Source organism: Anabrus simplex, chromosome 5 (assembly GCF_040414725.1).
Source record: "Anabrus simplex isolate iqAnaSimp1 chromosome 5, ASM4041472v1, whole genome shotgun sequence".
NCBI classification, from domain to species: domain Eukaryota; kingdom Metazoa; phylum Arthropoda; class Insecta; order Orthoptera; family Tettigoniidae; genus Anabrus; species Anabrus simplex.
This window is the reverse complement of record NC_090269.1, coordinates 109,928,578-109,953,687: the sequence shown is the minus strand read 5'-3', so window position 1 is coordinate 109,953,687 and position 25,110 is coordinate 109,928,578. Positions and strand designations below refer to the sequence as shown.

Sequence of the window (25,110 nt, the reverse complement as noted above, 5' to 3'; positions counted from 1 at the left end):
AGCCGCCCATTGCTTTAAATGCAGCTTAACTATTATCCTACTCTGGAATAAATTGTTGAGAAAGACAGGCCTTAAAATATAAATATGTATGATTGACTGGTTATGGATGACTTATCGCCTCATTCTACATTTCAGGTTAAAATAGCTAGGATTTATTAAAGAGATATCCTAGTATAAAATTACGACTTTTATATATTAAAATTATGAAAGAAAACGTGATGAGAGCATAAGACAGTTGCGTACACGGTCAAATTTTGTAGCCAGCGGTTTTATGTTTGAGCTACCTGTGCGTGTGTCGTCTTTCGATGGATTTATGGGAATTCTTAACAGCCTTGCTGTGAATTTTTATAATTTTTGTTATAGCTACTTTACTAATTTCGAAGGGTATTTTTATAGTGTATAAGGAGAAATAGGTTATAATAGGCCTATACTGGTGAGTGAAATCTCTTTACTGTCAAAAGTCATATTTTGTACTGTAATTTTGTATCAAAATCGTGAGAAGTTCAGAGTAATAATTATACGTAAAAGTAAGTAACTGTAAATGAATTCTGTATTTAGATTTCATGAGCACGTCATTGCATTGTCGTAACCAATCCTAACGAACAGGCGAGTGTAAGATTTGATAATTGATTTCTCTTAAAATGCAATAAATAACGTTTTGCATCATTTTATATATTAAATTTCTAACATATGAGGGCAAAGTGATTTATTGCTTCGTTATGTATTGGTATTTGAGATTTTTATGGAGTTATTTATTGGGGTTAGAGATATGGTCATGAGCTTATTGTTGATGTACGAACCGTTATTTATGCCGTCGTGGTCGGTGCGCCGAATATATCTGTAATCTATCCATGGATAACATGTGGAATACTGATCTGGAACTTGAAATAGTGTAAATTACTTTCCTTTCGTTCCCCGGCAGTTTGAGACAAGTGTGACAAACCTCTGACAGGGCCTCAATTCAGTTTAGCATTGTTTCTTGTTACCTAAGTCAGGTTCATTGTATCTTTCCTATCTGATCGCCCATGGGAAGTTGCTGTTCACCTCCATCTACTGTATTATATTGGTAAGGCCAAGGGAGATTCTCATTTATCCGCTTTTTATAGCCAATGACCTTCGTTGCCCATATAGCTCATTAGCAGATAAATCGATTAATACGTGAATTAAGAAGAGCCGGTGATATCCCGTAAATCAATCATCACTTCATTCAAATAGGTTCGACTCTGTACATAAAACATATGACATGCTTATGTTTAATACAAAGCTAAAATTATATTTCACGACATCGAACCAGGAACCTCTTCCTCCTAGCTCTTTGCATGTCAGTTTAGGTTCTGCACTTCAGAGCTGTACTCCTAATTTGTCCATTGGAAGGAGCTGAAAACCGACTGAGTTTGCTGTGTGTACAAGTCTTTGTAGCTGTAAGCATGCATTCGGGAGGTAGTGTGTTTGATTCATACTGTCCATAACCGTGAGAATGCTTTTCATATTGGGCCGATGACCTAAGATGTTAGGCCCCTTCACACAACAAGCATCATCATCAACAACAAGCTTTTCATATCTTCCCATTTCACAGAAGGCAAATAGTGGCACTGTGCCTTCATTAAGGCCACGGCCGCTATCTTCCCAGCCCTAGCTTTTGCCTATCCTAACGTCGACAAAACTAAGACAAAGCAAATTAGCTGCGCGGTTCGAGACGTGTAACTGGCAGCTTGCATTCGGGAGAAGGTGGGTGGGAACCCGACTATCGGACGCCCAGAATTTGGTTTATCGTGGTTCCTCATTTTCATTCTTCGTTCTTCTGCCAGATAAAATGGACACACCGTATTTATCCGTTAATAGAAGCACATTTTTCAGTTTTTATAACATTAATTTAGGGCATGTCTTTTGCTTTTTTTTTTTATTGCTAGTTGCTTTACGTCGCACCGACACAGATAGGTGTTATGGCGATGATGGGACAGGAAAGGCCTAGGAATGGGAAGGAAGCGACCGTGGCCTTAATTAAGGTACAGCCCCAGCATTTGCGTGGTGTGAAAATGGGAAACCACGGAAACCCATCTTCAGAGCTGCCGACAGTGGGATTCGAACCCACTATCTCCCGGATGCGAGCTCACAGCTGAGCGCCCTTAAACCGCACGGCCAACTCGCCCGGTGGCATGTCTTTTATGCCAGGAATAAATTGTAAAGAAAACTGAATAAACATTTAAAAAATCAAGTATGATCTCGAACGTGAAGTAACCAATAGCTTCGATAGCTATATGGATAGCCTATAGCAAGCAGTAGCGAATATAATCGATCGATTGATCGATCGAATTTTCAGTGTTTTGATCTGCTTACTATTGAGTATGCTGTGTTGTTAGGGATTGGCGAGCTTGATGAATTAGGCCTCTATTGCGTTCTCAGTTTTTCTAATCGCTTAAATACATGGCTTCCACAACAAAATATGCATATAGACAAAATTCCACAACCCAACGGATGACTGTGTTTGTTTTCTGTGTAATGACGTGTGCGATAGTCACTACCTCGTAAAATGTAAAAACAGACAACAAACACTGCCTGAATGCTGGAAAGTGTGAAATTCACTTAAACTTAATACTCATTCGAGTGCTCATGATTATTATTATTATTATTATTATTATTATTATTATTATTATTATTATTATTATTATTGTTACGGAGTTTTCCGTGGTAGTTAGAGGTGAAAGAAGGTGCGGGGTGGTGAATAGGTCTCAGGCTACGAAATTAAAGTGAATTTAAAATTGAACAAGGTTATATTTTCTTTTTAAAATCAAGAAATAACAAATATGGCAGGTACAGAGTAGCAAGGCAACAAAAGTACAATTACAGTATTTACAGGATTTGGGCTTCGAGCCCCGCGATCACAATCCTTGAGCAATCAGCTCAGTTTTACCCCAAACACAAGTGTCAACAGAGAGGGGAGAACCCCATTCATACCTAGGAGCACTTGCTCCAAAATACACAGTAAGGCCTCCTTGAGGCGCGCAGAAAACAAAATTTTCGGGAAAAGAGCAACTTGCTCTCAAAATTCAGGCCTGTCAAAGGCCACACCTAATTCTACTTTCAAGCTGTCCTCTCAGGACATATACACAGGGGTAAAATACCCAACCTACTGAGGTCTGTTAAATGACAAGAAGGTTAATTACATGACCTCTAAATCAACAATTTGAGAGGAGGCGATTTGCACTCCTAATGTATTTGTTTCAAAACCTAATTTGGCTCTAGGCCACTGATGCAAGGGCTAATCCCATACTAAAGAGGTGACTTTAGAAATTGACAAATTTACATAATGTTAAGGAAGAATAGGTTGAGAAAACAAGTTCACCTCAAAACAATATGAGTGGGAGCTCGAGAGGGTTAAGCACTCTCTATCCCAATATGTAGTTTAAAAGATAGAATAGATACAAGTTCCTTTACATTTAAGGAAGGTTACATAATGGAAAAACTTCGGACCCGCCCCGAGAGTTAAACTGCTGAGCAAGCAAGAAAAGAAGTAATTAATCGGCCATTACCTGGTTGTTGACTGCCGCCGAAGAAAGAGGCGCTTCCCGCCCCCTGCTATGTACTTTACACACGAAAAGATGGAACAGAAGTGGCCCGGAGACCCTAAAATCAGCAGTTTATATACTCTCGCGGAAAGTTCGAGGCGTTAGGGGAATGAGAACACCCTCCCACAAACTCTTTATTGGGTAGGATACAGCAACATATTCAAGTTGGGGGAAGATACATCCGATTGGTCAGAAATTAATAAAAGAAATTCGTGATTGGCTAAATACAAAACAAGGGGAAAGAGAGGGGTATACAGCCAACTTAAACAATAACAGAAAGAAATTTAACAAGAAACAAACTTTTGAAATAAAAATTTCTCCAAAAAAATAGTTCTTTCACGTCGCACTAGGGTGCACCATTGTAGTTTTTCAGTAGTGTCCTCTAGAAGAGAAAGTTCACACTTCTTACTACAAGCAAAACAAAAATACGTCGAAAATGACACAGTTCAAAAACTCCAAAATTTCCAGGTAGTGACATCTTCTGATAAAGTAGAAAATTAATACCGTAGATAAAGTTCAGACTTCCTCCAGCAGAGGAGTTTCAAGTGGCGCACATTTTTAAACTAGCGGCGTGGAGGTGTACCGCCCGGTACAATTATTATTATTATTATTATTATTATTATTATTATTATTATTATTATTATTATTAAATGCGCTGACGTAGGTAAGCCTTGTGTAAATGTGTAATGCATCGTGACACCGTTCGGGCCGCGCCATGTTGAGTTTCTAACCTTTCTTTCGTGGGAGGGGTTCGGAAGTTTTCAGGCACGACTAGTAGCTTGTAATATCACGTGTAATTTTGTGAATAGAGAACAAGATTTAAAATAAAGTGACATCACATTGTAAGATGAAGGTTGTTTGTTGGTTAGGAGATTTTGAGTTTGTGAATTACACTAACTTAGCAGATGTCATGGGATAGTCACCTAATAGCGTGTGGGGCCTCCTCTGGCCCTGCGAACTGCAGTGAGACGCCGTGGAAGTGAGTCGACAAGTCCCTGGTAGTCCTCTGGACGCAGCTGACACCAAATCGTTTGCAGAGCGGCCGCCAATGCTGGTCTGTTCGTGGGTGCAGGATCCATGGCACGGAGCGTGCGTTCCAGAACATCCCAGATATGCTCGATAGGGTTCATATCGGGGCTCCTGGGTGGGCATGGCAGTCGTTGGACCTCCGCTGCATGATCCTGGAACCATTTCCGGGCGACGTGGGAGCGATGTGGCGGCGCGTTATCATCTTGAAACACCGCAGAACCGTCTGGGCGCTGGAAGGCCTAAAATGGGTGGAGACGGTCTCCGAGCAGCTCAACATACCGCGTACTATTCAAAGTCTCTTCCAGAACAACTAGGGGGCCCATTCCATACCAGAAAAATGCACCCCAGACCATAACAGAGACACCAGCGCCCTGAACCACACCTTCGAGGCAAGCGGGATCCATCGCTTCATGTGGTCTGCGCCATACACGGTGCCTCCCATCGGCATGGTGCAGTTGAAATCGTGATTCGTCCGACCATATCACGTTACGTCATTGTTCCAGTGTCCATCCCTGGTGACTGGCGACAAATGCGCGTCGTTGAGCCCGATAACGTTGGGTTAACAGTGGCACCCGTGTGCGGCGCCGGCTCCCATACCCCATAGAACCCATTTTCCTACGGATTGTCCACTGGGAGACGTGTCTAGCACGGCCTGTGTTGAATTGAGCCGTGATTTGTTACACGGTTGCCCGTCTGTCACTATTGACAATCCGTCTCAGATGTCGCCGGTCACGGTCACCGTGGGTGGCTGGACGGCCGGTCGTTCGTCTGTTGGGGACGGTGACACCCGCATTCAACCATTCACGATACATCCTGGATACGGTTGATCGTGTGAAGCCGAATTCCCGCACCACTTCCGAAATCGCACTTCCCATCCGTCGGGCACCGACCACCATACCCCGTTCGAACGGTGTCAGCTCACGACGACGTTCCATGTTACACCTGTCACATGCACAGCCATTGCTCACAAGGTCTCCTATACAACTGCCTCTGGCACAGGGGGCGTGTGGTGCGCAGACAACACACCTGCGCATCAGTGCTCCGCTATCCCATGGCATTTGCTCAGTTAGTGTATGTTTGTATGTAGGGTATTCGTTCTTGATCCAGCCAATTCCAAGCCGCCATTCATATTGATTTATATCGGTTGAGGCAAGACAGACTCCAATCCTCAGACCTTAATGCTACTCTCTATGGCGAATCGAGTAGCCGGAATTGTTGGAAATGTGGGTGTGTTTTGGTTTGTTGTTGTCGTATGTAGTCTGTGTAATTTTATGAAAGTTGACGATGAATGTTAGTTTCTTTGTAGAATATAAGTGTGCGAGTGTATTTATGAGTCAGTGGACATATGGGATCTGTAATAATTACTATAATTATTATACACAGTAATGTGAGAATGTGCTTGTTTTGATCGTGTTTTTACCCATTAAAGAACATGAGTGCAGGACCAGGTTTTAGTCTAACTATGGCAATGCCTCTCATACAACTATTGTTAAGTTTACTACGGAATAGAACATTGAGAGAAAAGGATTAGGAATATACATCGTGATTATTTTGAAGTCCATGAGAAAACTGTAGCGTGCATACATCATTTTGAGAATAAGTCTGAGGTTAGGGAAGCCATTTCTCTACTTCCAAACTATTCGTGTTCCTCGAAAAATATTAGTTTAGATAGAATATAACTGATATTGTATTATTCCGTCAGTGTCTATGTGCTTCAAAATGTCGAGTGATTTAGATGAAAGTGTATTTTACAATAATCTGTGCTTTGCCTGCGGAAATGTTTGGCTGGATCTTGGAGTATAACAAAACTTATAAGTGTGACAGATGGAGCAATCTGTATACTGTTACACACAAGATATAGTGACTTGAGGGATTAGCTGGGTTTGTAACGTAGGGTTTTACACTACCAACACCTTCTGATTCATGCTGTGGTTATCTGTTATCAAGCAGACAGCACCGAACTGAAGCTCGTCCATGTGGTTAAATATCAATGTTTAGTCAATAGAGTTTTTGCACTCATGTTCTTTAATGGGTAAAAACCTATTATATCTTTAGTGTCTGAGCGTTGCGTTACTAAGATTACTATCATTGTGTGAAGAGCCGTTATGCCATATGTTAACATTGTTAACATTACCAGGGCCGTTCATTGGGTTAACATAATCATTTCGGGTGTATTTGGGCTGAGTGACTCAGACGGTTAAGGCGCTGGCCTTCTGACCCCAAGTTGACAGATTCGATCCTGGCTCAGTCCGGTGGTATTTGAAGGTGCTCAAATACGTCAGCCTTGTGTTGGTAGATTTACTGGCACGTGAAAGAACTACTGCAGGTCTAAGTTTCAGCACTTCGACGTCTCCGAAAACCGTAAAAAATGTAGTAAGTGGGACGTAAAGCCAATAAGATTATTATTTCGGGTGTACTTCCCATTCATTGGGTGCTGAATTTAAGAAATTGTCCACCACTTCAAAACTAAGTTACGGTTTTAAGAAATTGTCCACCACTTCAAAACTAAGTTACGGTAATAAATTATGTTTCACAGTTCTCATGAGAGCGAATAAATCGAGGAATGCCGCACCTTAATTTATTTTGAAACATTCAGAATGATGTTAGAAATATCATTTTAACAGTTTTATCATGTATTTTCATCTATCCAGCCAAGTGAAATATAAAAGAAAACGTTAATTGACGAATTGAAATTTCTTAATAATCACCTTGTTGGGCTCTTTTCTGCTAGAATACATGTGATTCTAGTTGGTTATGTGTGGTGCGTACTTGTTGGCGAAGCGTTTTCATACGTGTAAAAGTGATTTTCCCTATGATGTTACAATTATCATGTTAAGCTACCGCCGTTTATATAATATGTACGATATTTTCGTGTTAGCCAATACCAGCAATCCGGCTACTTCGGCCGCCATGTTTTTTAAATATTACGGTCTGAGGATTGCAATCCGTCTTGGTTGAGCGCAATCTTGAAACCTGTCTGCCAACTGTATTGTCTGCATCACCACGTGGTTAAGCTACCCAACTCGGCGTGTGTGGTATATAGGTTTAATAGTGTTCAATGTAGTTGTAATTTTATTTACATTCGTGTGTTGGTTACCATATAGTTCATCTGTGTACCACACTCCAGTATAGTTCGTGAAAGACAAGTGGCAAGAATGTGACACGGCAAAAATTGACACCGTGGTAACGATCAGCCATAACCTCCTCCTTATGCCAGTCATTAGCCGCGAATAATTTATTTATTTTACTCTTAATAATAATAATGTACCTATTCTTGTTTTAGAGTCTGATCTTGTTAGGAAGTGCATGCACTATCTTCGAAGGTTTTGTGAATTTGTTTTCACGTGTGATTTGCGTGCGATTTTCATAGTAGGGTGTTACATTTTACTAGGGTTCTGAGCTGCAGTTGTATTGCATCAGCTGTTATCGAAGCATTAGAGTGCTGGCAGCATATGTAAGTCAGTGCTCACGTGTTTTGCGAACTGTCAGTTTAGAAGAAAGCTGTGCGGAGTATAGGACTATTTTTAAAGATTTTTTACAATATACTTACTTCTTTTTCAGCTAACAATGTCTTCATCAAAGCCAAGGAAAACTTCGTTTAATGAAAGGTGGCTGCTTGATGATACTTTCAGAACATGGTTGAAACCCATGCCTCAGGACAAATTTTCAGCATATTTCATAATATGGAAAACATCATTTTCTCTTAGCAACATAGGGAAGCAGGCATTAAAAAGTCGCATGGGAGGAAAGAAGCATGCCTGTAGTGTCAAGTTCAGCCAGTTCTCGTCATCCCTTTCAAGTTTTTTTAAAAAAAACAGCGAATAGTGAAGTAACAAATGACTTAAACTCAGTAGATACCGGTAATACCCTGGCCGCAAACACAAATTATCCTCTGCCTGCCACAGCTACCACAACGAACTCTATCACATGTGACTCCACAGCTTCTTTTTCTTCTTCTTCTTCTTCTTTCTCCATTAAAGAAGGTTCACCAGAGACGAGATGTATACAGAATTATCTTTCAAGAGAGCAAGTAACCAAAGCTGAGATTATATGGGACATTCACACTGTCATGCAACACCATTCTTTACGTTCCAGTGAAGCTAGTGTACGTTTGTTCCCAGTAATGTTTCCAGTCTCTAAAATAGCGTCCAAAGTTCAGCTGCACAAAACAAAAGTTGCATATGGTTTGGCTCCTTCTTTAGCAAGTTCTTGAGATGTGTCGTAAGTGCACACATTTCACCGATGGTTTTGACGAGTCACTGAATAAAGTTTCTCAGGTGGGCCAAATGGATCTTGTAGTTCATGGTTTCAATCCTGATACCAATGAAGTATGCACTTATTATTTTGATTCCGTGTTTCTTGGCCACTCTACCTCCTCAGATTTGTTAAATGGTTTCTTGCGAGCACTGCAGGGACTCAATCTAAAAAAACTTACAAATTTCAATGGATGGTCCAAATGATAATAAAAAGTTCCTTCAGGATATCGGTAATTTATTAAGTGATGATCCAGATGCTCCTATTTTGGTGAACATTGGATCTTGTGGCTTACATACTGTGCACAATTTATATAAAATAGCAGTAAAAGAAACCCAGTGGAATATTGCCGAGTTTCTTCGTGCTCTTCACTTCTTGTTTTGCTAAGTTCCTGCAAGACGTGCTGATTATACACATTATTAAGGTTCAGACGTATTTCCTTTGAAATATTGTGCTATAAGATGGCTTGAAAATTCGAAAGTCATTGAACGTGCTATAGATATCCTACCTAATGTTGACAAATATGTGGAAGGAACAAACAGAGACAAGAAAATCCCAAACTGTAACAGCTTCAAAATAGTATCAACTTCACTTAAATATAAACTACTTAGGGCCAAGTTGTCATTTTTAGTATCACTTGTTGGAGATTTGGAACCATTCCTAAAACAGTTTCAGACAGATGTTCCATTTGCACCACTCCTGTAAGAATCTCTCATTGCAACAATGAAAAATGTCATGACAAGTTTTGTTAAGTCTGAGTCACTGCAGTTTTCAGAAAATGTCCTCAAAATTAATGTAGACCGTAAAGAAAAGCTTCTGCCTGCATCTAAAATTGACATAGGTTATGCTGCTAGAGCAGCACTTCGTGGCACTCCTAGATTAAATGATAGAGATATATTAGTGTTTCGCACAGATTGTCTAAGAGGAATGGTAGCTTTGTGCAAAAAGATACTGGAACGCTCACCGCTGGCTTATAAACTGACTAAAGGAATTTCTTGTGTCGATCCAAGTGTAGCCAAGCAACCTCTAAGCAGCAAACGGCTAAGGGTAGCTTTAAATGCCTTAGTTGAAAACAAATGGATCTTGGGTAATGAAGCCGATCATATACAAAGGGAGTTCACTTCTGTTTGTGAGAATGATACTTTCAAAGAAGTAGTGAATTCTTTGTCTTCTAAAAACGAGAGATTAGGTCACGTTTGGCTCCGCACTGTTTTGCCAACAGTAAATTTGAAAACAGAAAAGTTGGCTTCATTTCTCAAAATGATACTAATATTGTTTCATGGACATGATTCACTTGAATGTGGTTTTTCTCTGAATAAAGAAATTATAGTAGAGAACATGCTACAAGAATCCCTTGTAGCACAAAGAAGAATATATGATGCTATCTCAAACCTTGGTGGAACTGAAAAGGTCTCCATAAATAAGAATATGTTCCATGCTGCAAGGAATGCTCATGCTTTGTATATTCAAAACCTGAAGGAGAAACGTGAAGCATTGGAAGTAGAAGACTCTTTGCAAGAAAATAAGAGAAAGGCCACTTTGTTGTTGAAAGAATTAGAAGCAAAGAAGCGGAGGGTGATGGCAGAAGCTCGACAGTCGTTGCTGGCTATAGATGAAGAAATTTCTTCACTGAAGGAGTAATGGTAATAATTTTTTTAAAATCATAAAGTGAATCAAATTGGACCTTTGGATAGTAGTTTAACCCTCGCTGGTCACACTTCCTTAAATGAAACTCAAAGGTCATACTGGGATCTGATGAACCCCAATATTTTAATAAATTCTAAATAAAAAATTTACAACATATTGCAAAATAAAATGCATGGATGGATTTAGAGACTAATTAAGAATGTTGTTAGCGATTTGTGTCATTGTTTTATAATATGAAATCGATACTACAATAAAAAATAACAACACTGAAATAACCTTTTGTCTAATGAAGAATACTGAAAACATTCTAATTTTTTGCGGTTTTCCTCAGTAATAAACAATTCACTTGTATGCACTTTGTTAACGATCACCACTGGTCTAGTAAAAGTAACAATGTGCGTAATTAGGTTATTACATAATGTTACAGGGGTGTTCAAACTTGACCGTTTATTCACTACAATCAATGTACAACACTGCCCGATGTTCGTCGCATATCGCTCGTCGGCAAGACGAGCACATGAGTTTTGTCTTGCGATCTTTTACCCGTGGACAGAAGGAGCACCTCTGCTTACGAGCTAGTTCGTCACGTGATGGAGTTTTGGGATTAATCTTCAAAATATCACTGATTGGCAACCGAAGAGACCTGCTGAGTGTGGGTACATCCAGACGTTCTTTTAGGAAAGGTTCAATCAGTCCCGCGCGCGCAGCCGCTGGCCTCTATGGGGTGCTAGAGTTTCTTCTTCTTCTTCCTCTTCTAGAATGGAGTGGTTGGACTCAATTGTTATCGTCCAGTCACGAAGGGTGCTAGAGTTAAATACAGTTTCGGGTCGGAGCGGAGTCGGCTATGTTCGGCTGTGCGTGACGTCAAGCATAGTGCTAAATGCGAGTAAATCTTAGGCCTCCCACATAGCAATCTTTTCTAAATACTCCGTGCTAAGATTGACAGGAGTTAACTCTAAAATTCACCAAGAGATTGCAGAGGTATACGCTCCTAAAAGAGTCTTAAAACCACCTTCTTCTTCTCCTTATTCTTCTTCTTCTTATGACGCCCTCTCCCTCCGAAGGTTGGCGATCCAATTGAATATGATTACACGCGAAACGGCAGCACGGAAGAATTCTATCGACGTATGTCCATACCACCGTCGCAAGTCTTTCAGCCAGGAATTTCTCCGTCTTCCCACAGATCTATTCCCATCAATCTTCCCTTGAAGGATCAGTCGGAGAAGTTCACATCGTTCACCTCTCATGACGTGCCTGAGGAAGCTGAGCTTACGCTCCTTGATGGTTATGAGAAGCTCTTTCTTCTTGTTCAAGATGTTGAGGACTCCTTCATTTATCTTCTTTTCTACCCAAGATATTCGGAGGATTCTTCTGTATAAGTACATTTCAAAAGATTCAATCCGCTTCTCCAATAATGGGCTGAGCGTCCACCCTTCGAAACCATACAGGACAGGAAAGACATAACGACGTAGCATTCGAACTCTGAGCTGGAGGCTGAGTTCTCGGCTGGTGAATAAGGTCCTCATGGTATTGAACATATTTTTTGCTTGTCCAATCCTGGATAAGATTTCACATTTTGAGTCACAATGCTGGTTCACTAGAGTGCCAAGATATTTGATGGAAGACACTTGTTGGACGATATTGTTGTTCATGTAAAGAAAGATCTGTTTTTGGTGTTTTCGAGAATACAATCAGCTTGGTCTTGTTAATATTCAAGGATAAACCGTAGGTTTCACTGTTCCTCACGATGTTGTTTATAATGTTTTGAAGATCACTAGGGTTGCTGGCTAACACAATCGTGTCATCAGCAAATCGGATGTTATTAATGACATAGCCATTGATCTTGATACCTAGATTAACATCTTCCATAGCCTCTCTGAACACAGCTTCAGAGTAGATGTTGAAAAGGAGTGGGGACAGGACACATCCCTGGCGGACACCTCTTCGTATAGCTATGTCCTCAGTAGTAGTTCCTTCTATTTTGACCACTGCCTTTTGATTCCAGTGCAGGTGGGTAATGATACGAAGATCACAAACATCTACACCAGTAGATTTTAAAATCTCAACAAGTTTTGTATGAGATATGCAATCGAAATCTTTTCCATAGTCGATGGAGCAAGCGTGCACATCTACATTCATATCTAGGCATCTCTGGGTCAAAACATTCAAGGAGAAAAGAGCCTCGCGAGTACCCAGTCCATTCCTAAAGCCAAACTGAGTATGTCCAACTTGGCGCTCGCATTTGAGGTAGATTCGAGTGTGGATGATACTCAGAAATACCTTTAGCACATGGGATATTAGGCTGATCATACGATAATCATCATAATGTGATGCACTTGCCTTTTTAGGCATGGTGATAAAAGTAGATCTTAGCCAGTCAGATAGAATTCTACCAGATTTATATATTGCGTTGAATAATGTAGTTAGCAGTTCTAGTCCTCTGCCATGACCTTCAGCAATGAATTTGAGAGTTTCTGCATGAATCTTGTCCGGACCTACAGCTTTTCCATTCTTCTGGAGTTTGATTGCATACAGTACTTCATCTTGTGTTATATTTGGACTGGTTTCGCTGTCTTCGCCAATAAAAGGTGGTTTGTCTGGCCTTACATCGCTAAATAGATTTTCAACATATTCTTTCTAACACTTCAACTAGTCTTCGACTCCTACCAAAATGGTGTCATTGGCATCCCTCAGTAGGCCTATAGCTGTACATGGCCTGTGATATTTCCCTACAAGTTTCTTGATCTTCTTGTGGAGATTAAACAAGTCATGTTTCTCTTAGAGAAGTTCTATTTCTCTGCATCTCTCCACGAGCCATAGTCCTTTTGCTTCCCTACACTTCCTCCTCACTGTCCTGTTTAGTTCTTGGTACTGGACTTTACTTACATTTTTCACTTTCCGTCTTTGGTCCATAAGCTGTAGAATATCTTTTTTTTTTTTTTTTTTTTAACTATTCGAATGTCCTATATCATTCTCTTGAGTATCAGTGATTATGTTCTGTAGTGCAGTCCATTGTGATTCAATATCCTCTGTTTCCAAGTTGTTTATTGTATTCATACGTTCTTCGAGCTTTAAGATTGTTTGAGCTCGAAATACGGGGTTGTCAAGGCTCTATGTATCGGTGCACTTAGGTCTGTCAGAGCGTATGTTCTTGACGAAACGATGAAGTGTTAAGTCCATGACGACGGGATTATGGTCGCTGTTAACATCCGCCCCAGGGTAGGTTTTGAGAGCTTTCACGTATCTTTTCAGATGACTTTTGCTGAGAATGAAGTCTGTCTGATTCCTGACAATATGACCTTCGCCCTAAAACCACCGCCTGATCGATATGCACCCGATGGCTGCTTATACTGCCTATTCATTCCATACCCAAACGTGTAACACGACTTGCGAAGAATCCGCCGCTAGATGGCAGCACCAAACAGCCCTAATTATCAGACGAACACAAGAATATGAACACGTAGGTAATCGAAGTTGAAACTCTGAAAATAAATTAGAAAAAGGAAAGAGTTTTACTTATAAAGTAGTGTACTAGAGATTTATAGCTTCAGGACTTCTCGAGAAGGAGATTTCGACGGACAAGAAAACCTGTAAACTTCGTATTTATTAAACTTCCCTCCATTACTAAGCGAAGGTTTCATAATTTTGATCGCCGCAGTTTGCGGCGCAAGTTCCTGGTGATTATTGTTACTAACACACTCGAAGAGTTCTTGCAGTGCGATAGAGAACCTGAACAAATTCATATAGCCCAATAATTAGGCCAGTAAATCGCGGCTGGGGATACCTCAGGCCTCCTCTGTCCGAGTGACCGAAAAGTGCATCAATAGGGTTGCATTAACTGAGGTGTAAACATTATTCAAGCACGTACTGCGTTCAGTTTCTTCGTGGATTACATGCACCAAATAACCACACGCACTAGTGCCTGAGAAGCTGTTACCAAAGTGGCACACAATGATCCAGGGTGCTCACAAACATCTTCCAGTAAATAAATTACCATTGATTCTGTTTAGTCAAATATCGAGGCAGAAAATTGTGAATTTTTCAAGGGACATTAAAATACCGCATATCAGAATTCTCTGAGTCAGTCATGTCACTGCTCCCTCTTCCATGGCTTCAAATGGATCTCCTGAAATGCCTGTGTCAGCACATAACAAAATTCATTCTGTAGAAGATGAACAATGAAAGAGGAAGTAGATAATCTTCTTCCACCGCTTTTCCCACTCCTGTGAGGTCACGGGTGCCAATTGCGTAACTCATACGTGGATTTCTCCTGTTTTACGGCCGGATGCCCTTCCTGATGCCAACCCTGTGTGCAGGGCTGTAATGACTATTACTTATAAAGTAGTGTACTAGAGATTTATAGCTTCAGGACTTCTTGAGAAGGAGATTTCATCGGACAAGAAAACATATAAACGTCTTTATTACACTTCCCTTCATTACTAAGCGAAGGTTTCATAATTTTGGCCGCCGCAGTTTGTGACGCAAGTTCCTGGTGATTATTGTTACTAATACACTTTAAATGACTGGAAGAGTGGTGGTGTGGTGTTTTGTCTATATGTGAAGAGGAGAGTGTTGGTGCGAATACAAACACCCAGTCCCCGAGCCAGAAGAATTGATCGGTCGCGATCAAAATTCCCCATCCAGCCGAGAATCCAACCCGGTACCCTCTGAACCAAACACCTCAACGCTGACCATTCAGCCAAGGAGTCGGACAGTAATAATAATAGCTTGGTGTGTTTCTTTGGTATTGGTAAGTCTTTTTCTTTTATTGGAAGCTTTGGACGCTTCTTGTATCTCTTCAACATATTGGCTGATATTGTCGTATGGAGTTACCTGGACGAACCACACACATTCTTCGTCATAACATTGTTGAACATGGGAGTATATTTTGTTCTACGCTTGTCCATCACAAGACGAATAACATAAAATCCAGCCTTCAAAACCTGCTGAACCAGGAAGAAAATCCATTTCCTTGTCAGGCAAATGCTGGAGCTGTACCTTAATTAAGGCCACGGCCGCTTCCTTCCCACTCCTAGCCCTTTCCTCTCCCATCGTCGCCATAAGACCTATCTGTGTCGGTGCGACGTAAAGCAACTTGCATTTCCTTGTAATGCCTTCGCCATGAAGTAGGCAGGTGGAATGGTAAATTTCGTCTTCAATCTATGAATTAAAAAGCACAGCAATTTGTTGGCGAGTTAAAGGTTTATTCCAATTTCTTATTTATATACTCCCTCTGCTTCGACAAGCCCATAGAATCTGTCCTCTTCTTTATTATAGAGCAGCCGCTCTTTAACTGTCATTTCGTCGCAAATAAGAGAGCAAAATTTCTTCAGATTGTTCATACTAGTGGCTTTTGCTTGCAGTCTTTCCTTTATTAGCGGTGAAATACCTGCTCCAAACTTCATCGTTCTTGGATACCTGTCCAAAGTACAGTAGTAGCCTATTTTCCGCTATTTCATTTCGACAGACTGGGGCTGTTTGGTACTACCACCAACCGTGGGTATTTTTACACGCAGTGGTTCATTTAGTGCCATGTTAAAATATTGTAATGAGCAGGCAGTATAAGCAGCCATTGGATGCAGATCGAGCAGGCAGTGCCTAAAACACAGGTACCCACGACCTAGTTCGATAGGTGGCGGAATGCGATTCTTTTTGCACTACGACGTAGTGCGATATATTAGGGAGGGGGTTAAAATAGAAATATGTATGATTGACTGGTTGTGGATGACTTATCACCTCATTCTACATTTCAAAGTAAAATAACAGGGGGGAAAGCGTTGTATCTAGGTTTATTAATAGGTCTTATAGTAAAAAGCTGACTACGACTTTGAACTATTAAACGAAAACGTGATGCAAACATTCATCAATAGCGCGGACAGTCATATTTTGTATCCAACGATTTTATATTTGAGCTATCTGTGAGTGTTTTCTACTTTCCATGGATCTATGGGAATTCTTAACAGCCTTGCTGTGTTTATTCATAATTTTTGTTATAATATCTTTTCTCATTTCGGAGGGTTATTTGGCAGTGTTTAAGGAGAAATAAGGTTATATAGGCCTCTTTACTGTCAGCAGCTATATTTTGTACTGCAATTTTGTATCGAAATCGTGAGAGAAGTTTATAGAAATAATAATACGTAAAACTAAGCGAATGAAAATGAATTCTGTATTTAGATTGTATGAGTGCGTCATTGCATTGTAAACAATTCCTATAATTATTATACGAACAGGTGAGTGTAAGACTTCATATACTTGTTTCCACTTAAAATGCAATAAATAGATAACATTCGTCACGTGCATCATTTTATATTTCTAATGAAATTTCCAACATACAGGGACAAAGAGATTTATTGCTTCTTTGTGTATTAGTATTTGAGAGTTTTGTGGAGTTCCTTTTTTTTTTTTTAAGGTTAGTAACACGATCGTGCGAACCTCTTACTATTTTATGCTGTCGTGGTCGCATCGTCAAATGTATCTGTAATGTTTCCACGGCTAAGCTGTGGAATACTGATCTGGAACTTGAAATAATGTTAAGTTACTTTCCTTTCGTTCACCGACAGTTTGAGGCAAGTGTTACAAATGTATCTGACTGGGGCCCCAATTCATGTTGGTATTGTTTCTTGTTACTTAAGTCAGGTTCATTGTATCTTTCCCATCTGATCTTCCATGGACAGATATTGTTCACCTCTTACATCAACTGTCTTAGATTGCTAAGGCCAAGGGAGATTCCCATTTATCCGCTTTTTATATCAAATAGCCTTCATTGTCCAGATCGCTCATTCCCAGACAAATATATTAATACGGGGATTAATGTTAAGGGCTGGTGATATCCCTTAACTCAATCACATCATAAAAGTAGGTCCTTGTCTATACATAAAACATATGCCATACTTATGTTTAATATAGAGCTAAAATGGTATTTCACGACGTCGAACTAAAAAGCTCTTCCTCCCACGTCGTTGCGTGACAGTTTAGGTTCTACACCGCAGAGTTTTACTCCTAACGTATCCATTGTGCAGAGTTGAAAACAGACTGAATTCTGTAACGATTGTGAAAAACCGGGTAACTGACAATGCACTTCCTAACCATTATTTTCCAAAGACTGGTCACGCCTCTCAGCCACGTACGGATATGCAGTCCATCAGAACAATTGTCGTCGTGTTCATTTTCATATGCTTATGTGTACAGGAATATGAACCTTACATGCCTTGTAGCATAGGCCTGCTGCAGAAATGTATGTATGATTCCCTCCTAAAGTATAATGCACGTAAGGTTCATTTTCCTGTACACATAGGCATAGGAATATCAACATAAGGACAATTGTTCTGATGGACTGCATATCCGTACGTGGCTGAGAGGCGTGACCAGTCTTACGGAAAATAATGGTTAGGAGGTACATTGACAGTTACCCGGTTTTTCACAATCGTTGCAGAATTGCTGCGTGTACGATTCTTGTAGCTGTAAGCATCCATTCGGAAGATAGTGTGTTTGATTCCCATTGTCCGATAGCCGTGAGAATGTTTTTCATATTTTCCCCATTTCACAGAAGGCAAATAGTGGGACTGTACTTTCGTTAAGGCCACGGACTTTACCTTCGCAGTACTAGCCCTAACCTATCTCATTGTCGCCGTAAGACCTTCCTGAGTCAGTGCGACGTAAAACAAATAGCAACCTAAAACTTACCGGTGTTAGTGCGATATAAACACCTTACTTTTTCAGCCACCTCTCGACAAATGTTAACATTAACACTAGAACGCAGTATCGCTTCAGATGCGTTAGTGCGGCGTTTGGACCTCTCCTTAAAGGATCTTCGACGACTATGAGCGCGGTGTCTGGACCAGGCTATACGTTTAAATCGTAGTGGCGCAACACTACTTATGTATGCGAGTCTTGGAATACTTACAGAGGACATTTCAAATGTCTGGAAAATTACTGGAGTAAATACTAAGTGTAAAATCACTCGACCATGGGATAAATACCCGTATGTTGGAAGAGTGCAACTGTACGAAGAATGAAATCATCATCATCTTCTTCTTCTTCTTATCTTCTTTTCTATTATTATTATTATTATTATTATTATTATTATTATTATTCCTATTTTTGCATGTTCTGATGGGTTCATGGGTATCGATTTGGTCCCTTACGCCCGCATGCCCTTCCTGGTGCCATCCCTATGTGAAGGGACGTATTTACCACTTTAGTTTTTCTGTGATGGTTGGTAGCAGTGTGTGGGTATTAAGAGGAGCGTATTGGGACACACGGAAAGCACTCAATCCCCGTGTCAGAGGAACTTCCCAGATGCAGTTAAAATCCTCAAAAGCCTGACTGTCCTTTTATTCGAACCCGGGATCCTCTGAACCGAACGACTCGACGCCGACCATTTTGTTGTTCTCAAGAACGAAGCCATTTCATTTTCAGTGTCGACTCATTTAAAGACACTTTGATGCTTTCCAATTTGCTAAACACGAACATAGTGCTTAGATTACTGTAAAATAAAACATAGCCCGCCTGATGACCATGATCGTTAAGGCGCTGAAGTCTAAACGGTCTGACACCGAGGTTAGCCGGTTCGCGTCCCATTGGTCGAAAACATTGCCAAAAGCCTGGATTTAATTCCAAACCTCATATGGAGTGAGGGCATATGACGCTGTTGATGGTGATTCGTCCGTCGGACGCCTTGGTGCTATTCGACAGGAGTAGGCTATGTGCCGGCACCGGGTTTCAGCCTCTCCCTACTATCATATATCACGTCATTTATCCCATCTCATTAACTCCTCTGATGAGGTTGACGTCAGGAAGGGCATCCGGTCATAAAAACCTGCCACGACAGATTCATCTCACCTCATACCCGGCCCCGTAGGGAAACGGGACAAGGGTTGGACAAACAACAACAAACTGTAAAATAAAACATGCCAGCAATAGGTGAAATGATACGTCCTGTTCTGCAAGAACATTCTTAGATTCTCTGAAATCGCTTTAAACCATGTATGTATTTATTATGTACATAAGTTTACGTTGCGTAAACTTGTCATCGACTGTGAATATTAGTGATGATAGGAAACTTGATGATGATTGTTGCTAAAGGGCATAACATCTACGTCATCGATCCATGATATGAAACAAATGAGATATTATAAACAAACAGATAGTCGAAAAAGTGTCTGTCCAGTGACTGGTGGATGATGATGATGATGCTTGTTGTTTTAAGGGGCCTAACATCGAAGGTCATCGGCCCCTAATGGTACGAAATGAAAGAACAAAAATTACAAAGGCATCCACTGACCAAAATAAAAATAAAATATGGCATGAAGAATGAATGGATGGACAGGAACTCAACAAAACACAAAACAAACAAACAAAAACCAGTGGATCGGACTCAATACAGATCGAAAATAACATTATTACCGACCAAGGAACCACTTATAAAGCACAATGATGCTTGGTGTCTAAAGGGGGTGCAAAATCCACGTCTAAGGCCCCACAGAATGATACATGTCGCGAGTAAAATAGAACCATGGTATGTGTCATGTTGGGGTATTAATCAGAAGTAGCGAAGACTCACGGTGTTCCACAAAAGATGGTACTACTCACAAGTATTGCAATACGTACAAGTAACGCAGACCTATGGTGTGTCTCACACAATGGCCCAACTCAGAGTCAACGCAAACCGAGAAGGTTCCCCACCTAGGTGTACTAAACACGGGCGCCGGCATTCCCGTGGTGTTCCTCACATAGTGGGTACTAATCACAGGCAACGCAGACCCACGGTGCTGCTCATATATTGGTACAACTCACAGGCTACGCCCAGACCCGCGGTGTTGCACATATGGGTACGACGCACGGGTACTGGAATCCACCAGGCCAGGCTTTTACTGCTACTAATCACAAACCTATTTCGTACCGAATTTAGTGGTACTACTCGCAAGTACAGGCAACCTATGGTGTTCCCCGCGTGATGGTACGATTCAAAATTAGTTTCATGGTTCTAATTCAGTCAGCCCTTGGTCGCCCCTTTTAGTCGCCTCTTACGACAGGCAGGGGATACCGCGGGTGTATTCTACATGTGCGTCCCCCACCCGCAGGGGGTAGTGTGTTTGGTCCGCGAAAGGTATTTTATTTCCATCAAGTCCGCCGGCAAGCCGGTTAGGACTCCCCTATCCGCCACCTGGGACGCGCCACGTGGGAGTATCACCTCTCCCCCTGCTACGCCATCGTAGTAGGTTCGTGGTCCAGTGACTGGTGTAACCGGGGAAAAAGGCCAGTCGTGGAAAGGTAGCAAGTAAATCCAAGTTGTGATACTTGGTTACCTTTTATTTGAGAATGAGAATATGTTAATATACAAAAATCAATTAATATGCAACATGTTTAAAAATGTGACTTGTAACCTAGCTGTCTCTTCCGACAAGGAGTGTAGCAAAGATCAAATAATATAATTCCGTGTGGCTATTACTAGCCGAGTGCAGCCCTTGTAAGGCAGACCCTCCGATGAGGGTGGGCGGCATCTGCCATGTGTAGGTAACTGCGTGTTATTGTGGTGGAGGATAGTGTTATGTGGTGTGTGTGTGTGTGTGTGTGTGTGTTGCAGGGATGTTGGGGACAGCACAAACACCCAGCCCCCGGGCCATTGGAATTAACCAATGAAGGTTAAAATCCCCGTCCCGGCCGGGAATCGAACCCAGGACCCTCTGAACCATTCAGCCAACGAGTCGGACACAGATCAAATAACTCTTCAGTAACCAGTCAGATTTCCTTCGGCAGCAATGACAGCTTGAAGCCTTTTCAACATGAACTGAACTAGTTTTGCCGTGATTTCTCGGCCTGTCTTCTACTACTGTTCAAGAAATGTTGGCTCCCATCTTTCCTTACTTTTTCCTCTTTTGCTGCCGTCTTTAGTTCTGTCAATAAATGCTCTATAGAGTTTAAATCTGGCGACTGGAGTGGTGTTTGCAGCACATAAGGTGTAATGTAAAGCAACCAGTGCATAACGACCTAGGCAATATATTTTGGGTCATTATCGTGTTGGAGAGCCTCCGTGGCTCAGACGGCAGCGCGTCGGCCTCGCACCGCTGGATATCGTGGTTCAAATCCCGGTCACTCCATGTGAGATTTATGCTGCACAAAGCGGAGGAGGTTTTTCTCCGGGTACTCCGGTTTTCCCTGTCATCTTTCATTCCAACAACACTCTCCATTCTCATTTCATAGCATTTATCACTCATTAATAAATCACTTTGGGAGTGGCGACCCCATCGTACTAACAGCCTATGTATGTTTCATTCATTACATCCCTGACTCGGTCAATGACTGGAAAACAGGTTGTAGGTTTTCATTTTCAGGTTTTCATATCGTGTTGGAAGTAGTAGTCAGCAGCAGTCCCTAATTTGTCGACACTGGGATTCAGATTCATTAAAATGTCCATAAACACCATTCTATCCTTTGTTGCGGGTATTATGTTGAAATTGCTTACACCAGCAAAGAAATACACCCATATATCATAATGGGCCCACCGTTTTTTTAAACTGTAACCTGAATGTTATTACTGTGGATTTTCTTTTTCTTCTTTATTCATACATGACTCTTTGCGGACGTTATCAAACAAACCGAATTTACATTCATCCGTAAATAACACCCTTTTTAGTGATTATTATTATTATTATTATTATTATTATTATTATTATTATTATTATTATTATTATTATTATTATTATTATTATTATTATTGGTGGTGGTGATAACGTAAGCAACAATTTATTCTGTGCGGTTTTCAAACTCCTGTTTTCCGCGTTTAGCGGTTGAAACTGACCGGCCCTTATGCGTATAGCGGTGCCGCGAAGGAAAGCTCATCCTGTACTACACCAGCAGTCTGCCAGACTTGCGGATATGTGCCACCAGCGACCATATGAGCGACACCTTCACACAATTCATCACAGGGTCAGGCTGCATAGGAAATGATATTACACTACTATACATAAGCTCATGCCTCGCCCACTATCATAATTTCAAGCCGAAAATGAGACTGAAGCAAATGGTGGTGTCAATTCTGTTTAAGTACAGCTGTTAAAGCAAATATAAGCCTACTGTACGCTTCAGCGAATTCATAGTTTATTACTATTCTCAGGAGCATTCTATATTAAGTTTGATCCATTAATGCTTTCCCGTGAACGAACATAAAGCAACTATACTGTTGGTCTTATGACACAATTATCGACGTAAATAATAATAATAATAATAATAATAATAATAATAATAATAATAATAATAATAATAATAATAATAATAATAATAATAATAATAATAATAATGTCTTAATTATGTATTTTAAAATTTATAAATACCTTTGCATTTGTTCACCCCGTTTCCCATTTCTCTTCGAAGTGTGGCAAGAAGTGAGTTAAATCTTCGTAGTGAACTTTTACGACCACATGCCCTTCCTTACGTTAAATTCAACAGAGGAGTTAATGAAATGAAACGAATGACGGTATATATGATAGTAGGAAAAGAGGGGGTGAATGCTTGTGCTGGCACATAGCCTACTGCTGTTGAATAGCTCAAAGTTGTCTGCTCAAATCTTTATATCCCCATCCGACGCACGAATACCATCAACGGCGCCATATGGCCTCACTTCATATGAACAATGCGGAGATGTTTGGATTCTTAGCACGCAACCTAGTGATTAGAAATTGTATACCACCACTCCTCCAACATTCTGACGGTTAATTTTTTTTTCGATCAACGGGACTCGAACCGGCTAACCACGGTGTCATACCATATGGACTTGACGCCTTAACGGCCATAGCCACCAGGTGGGCTTATAATAAATTTATGCATAAATATATTGTTATTGTTATTATTTTTATTATTTATTTTTTATTTTTTTATCCACAAAGACGCACACGAGATGCTGTTAGTTGGCGCACTTGTATTTTCACAGCTATTTACATGTATTTACAAATTAAACACACACATAACCTTACTCACAGTATCACAAACAAAACACTTCACTCCGAGAACATCAACAAAGCCGCCATTTTAAAACAGCTGAATAACACACCAGATAGAGGTTACAACCTTGAACCACAGTTGAAACAGATGACTACCGACTGCCTATATCGGCACAACACATGTTTACCAATGAAACTCCTACTAACAATGACTCGTTCAACAACTAACTTGTCACCGTCAAGATCGTCTCCTTATATATGTGCCTGGCCAGGCTTCTAGAAGGCTACATTACAAAAAACACTACCTTAGTGAAAATTCTAGAGTGCGTAATACATAGATTGTAATATACAAAATATTCTCTCGTGCCTATACCATTCTGGAAGTTACAGGGTGTTTCACCATTATGGATTCAATTTATATATACAGGTAAGAATACCTTATAATATTAATTTACAGGTATTTACATTAACAGAACTCATACAAATGTTTATGTATAACACATGTTTCATGATATAACCTCACACACAATACGATCATTCAACTACATAAATAATAATACTAAATGAATGTACATCACTTCATAGCCATACATACAAGTAATTATCGTAATAGAATAACACCAGACGAGTTGGCCGTGTGGTTAGGGGCGCGCAGCTGTGAGCTCGCATCCAGGAGATAGTGGGTTCATCCCACTGTCGGCAGCCCTGAAGATGGTTTTCTGTGCTTTCCCATTTTCACACCAGGCAAATATTGGAGCTGTACTTTAATTAAGGCCACGGCCCCTTCCTTCCCATTCCTAGGCCTTTCCTGTCCCATCGTCGCCATAAAACCTATCTGTGTCGGTGCGACGTAAAGCAAATAGAAAAATAATAATAATAATAATTCGAGCTCGATATTTGCATTAGTTACCCATGGATGAGAGAATATAGTTTTCAAGTTATTACTGTTTAACGCACTTGCGTCAATTATTGTTCCACAAGAGACACCAGCTGTAGTATCTCTCGCTGAAATGACTCCTGCCGCTCCAGCCCTCTCTCGTGCAGTATTCTTTTACCTACCGTTGGTTAAGTCCATGGAGTACGGTATTTATTCTTTGGACGAAACACGCTCTCTTTAGCATTACAATGAGACAAAAGGTTACTGTTATCACCGCCGTCCCGTTCTTCTTATAGAAGGATCGAGACGGCGGTGATTAATAGCAAATACGTTAAGTATTTGTTAATAGTAATGAAGTTCCACGCATTGCTTTACGTATACGTGCAAAATAACTATTATTCTACTCTTTCTCAGATAAACTGTTCAGAAAGACAGGTATTAATGTATAAATGTGTATGGCTGAGTGGTTGTGGATGACTTACCAACTCATTCTACACTTCAAAGTAAAATGACTGCGGTTAAAGCGTTATATCGAGAATTTAATAAAGAGGTCTACTAGTATAAAACTAACTACGACTTTGAACTATTAAAATTGTGAACGAAAACGTGACGAGAACGTAGGTCAATAGCGCACACCGTCAAATTTTGTAGCCAACGATTTTATATTTGTGCTACATATTGAGTGTTATCTACTTTCAATGAATTTATGGGAATTCTTATTAGCCTTGGTAGTTCTCTTCATAATTTTTGTTATAGTATCTTTTCTCATTTCGGAGGGTGTTTTTACAATTTATAAGAA

General features: G+C 40.5%; 1 protein-coding gene across 1 annotated transcript in view; it reads left to right on the top strand.

Moving 5' to 3' along the window:
• Positions 1–25,110, top strand: part of Rab23 (RAS oncogene family member Rab23) — a 679,572-nt gene that overhangs the window by 92,160 nt on the left and 562,302 nt on the right. The window lies entirely within an intron of this gene.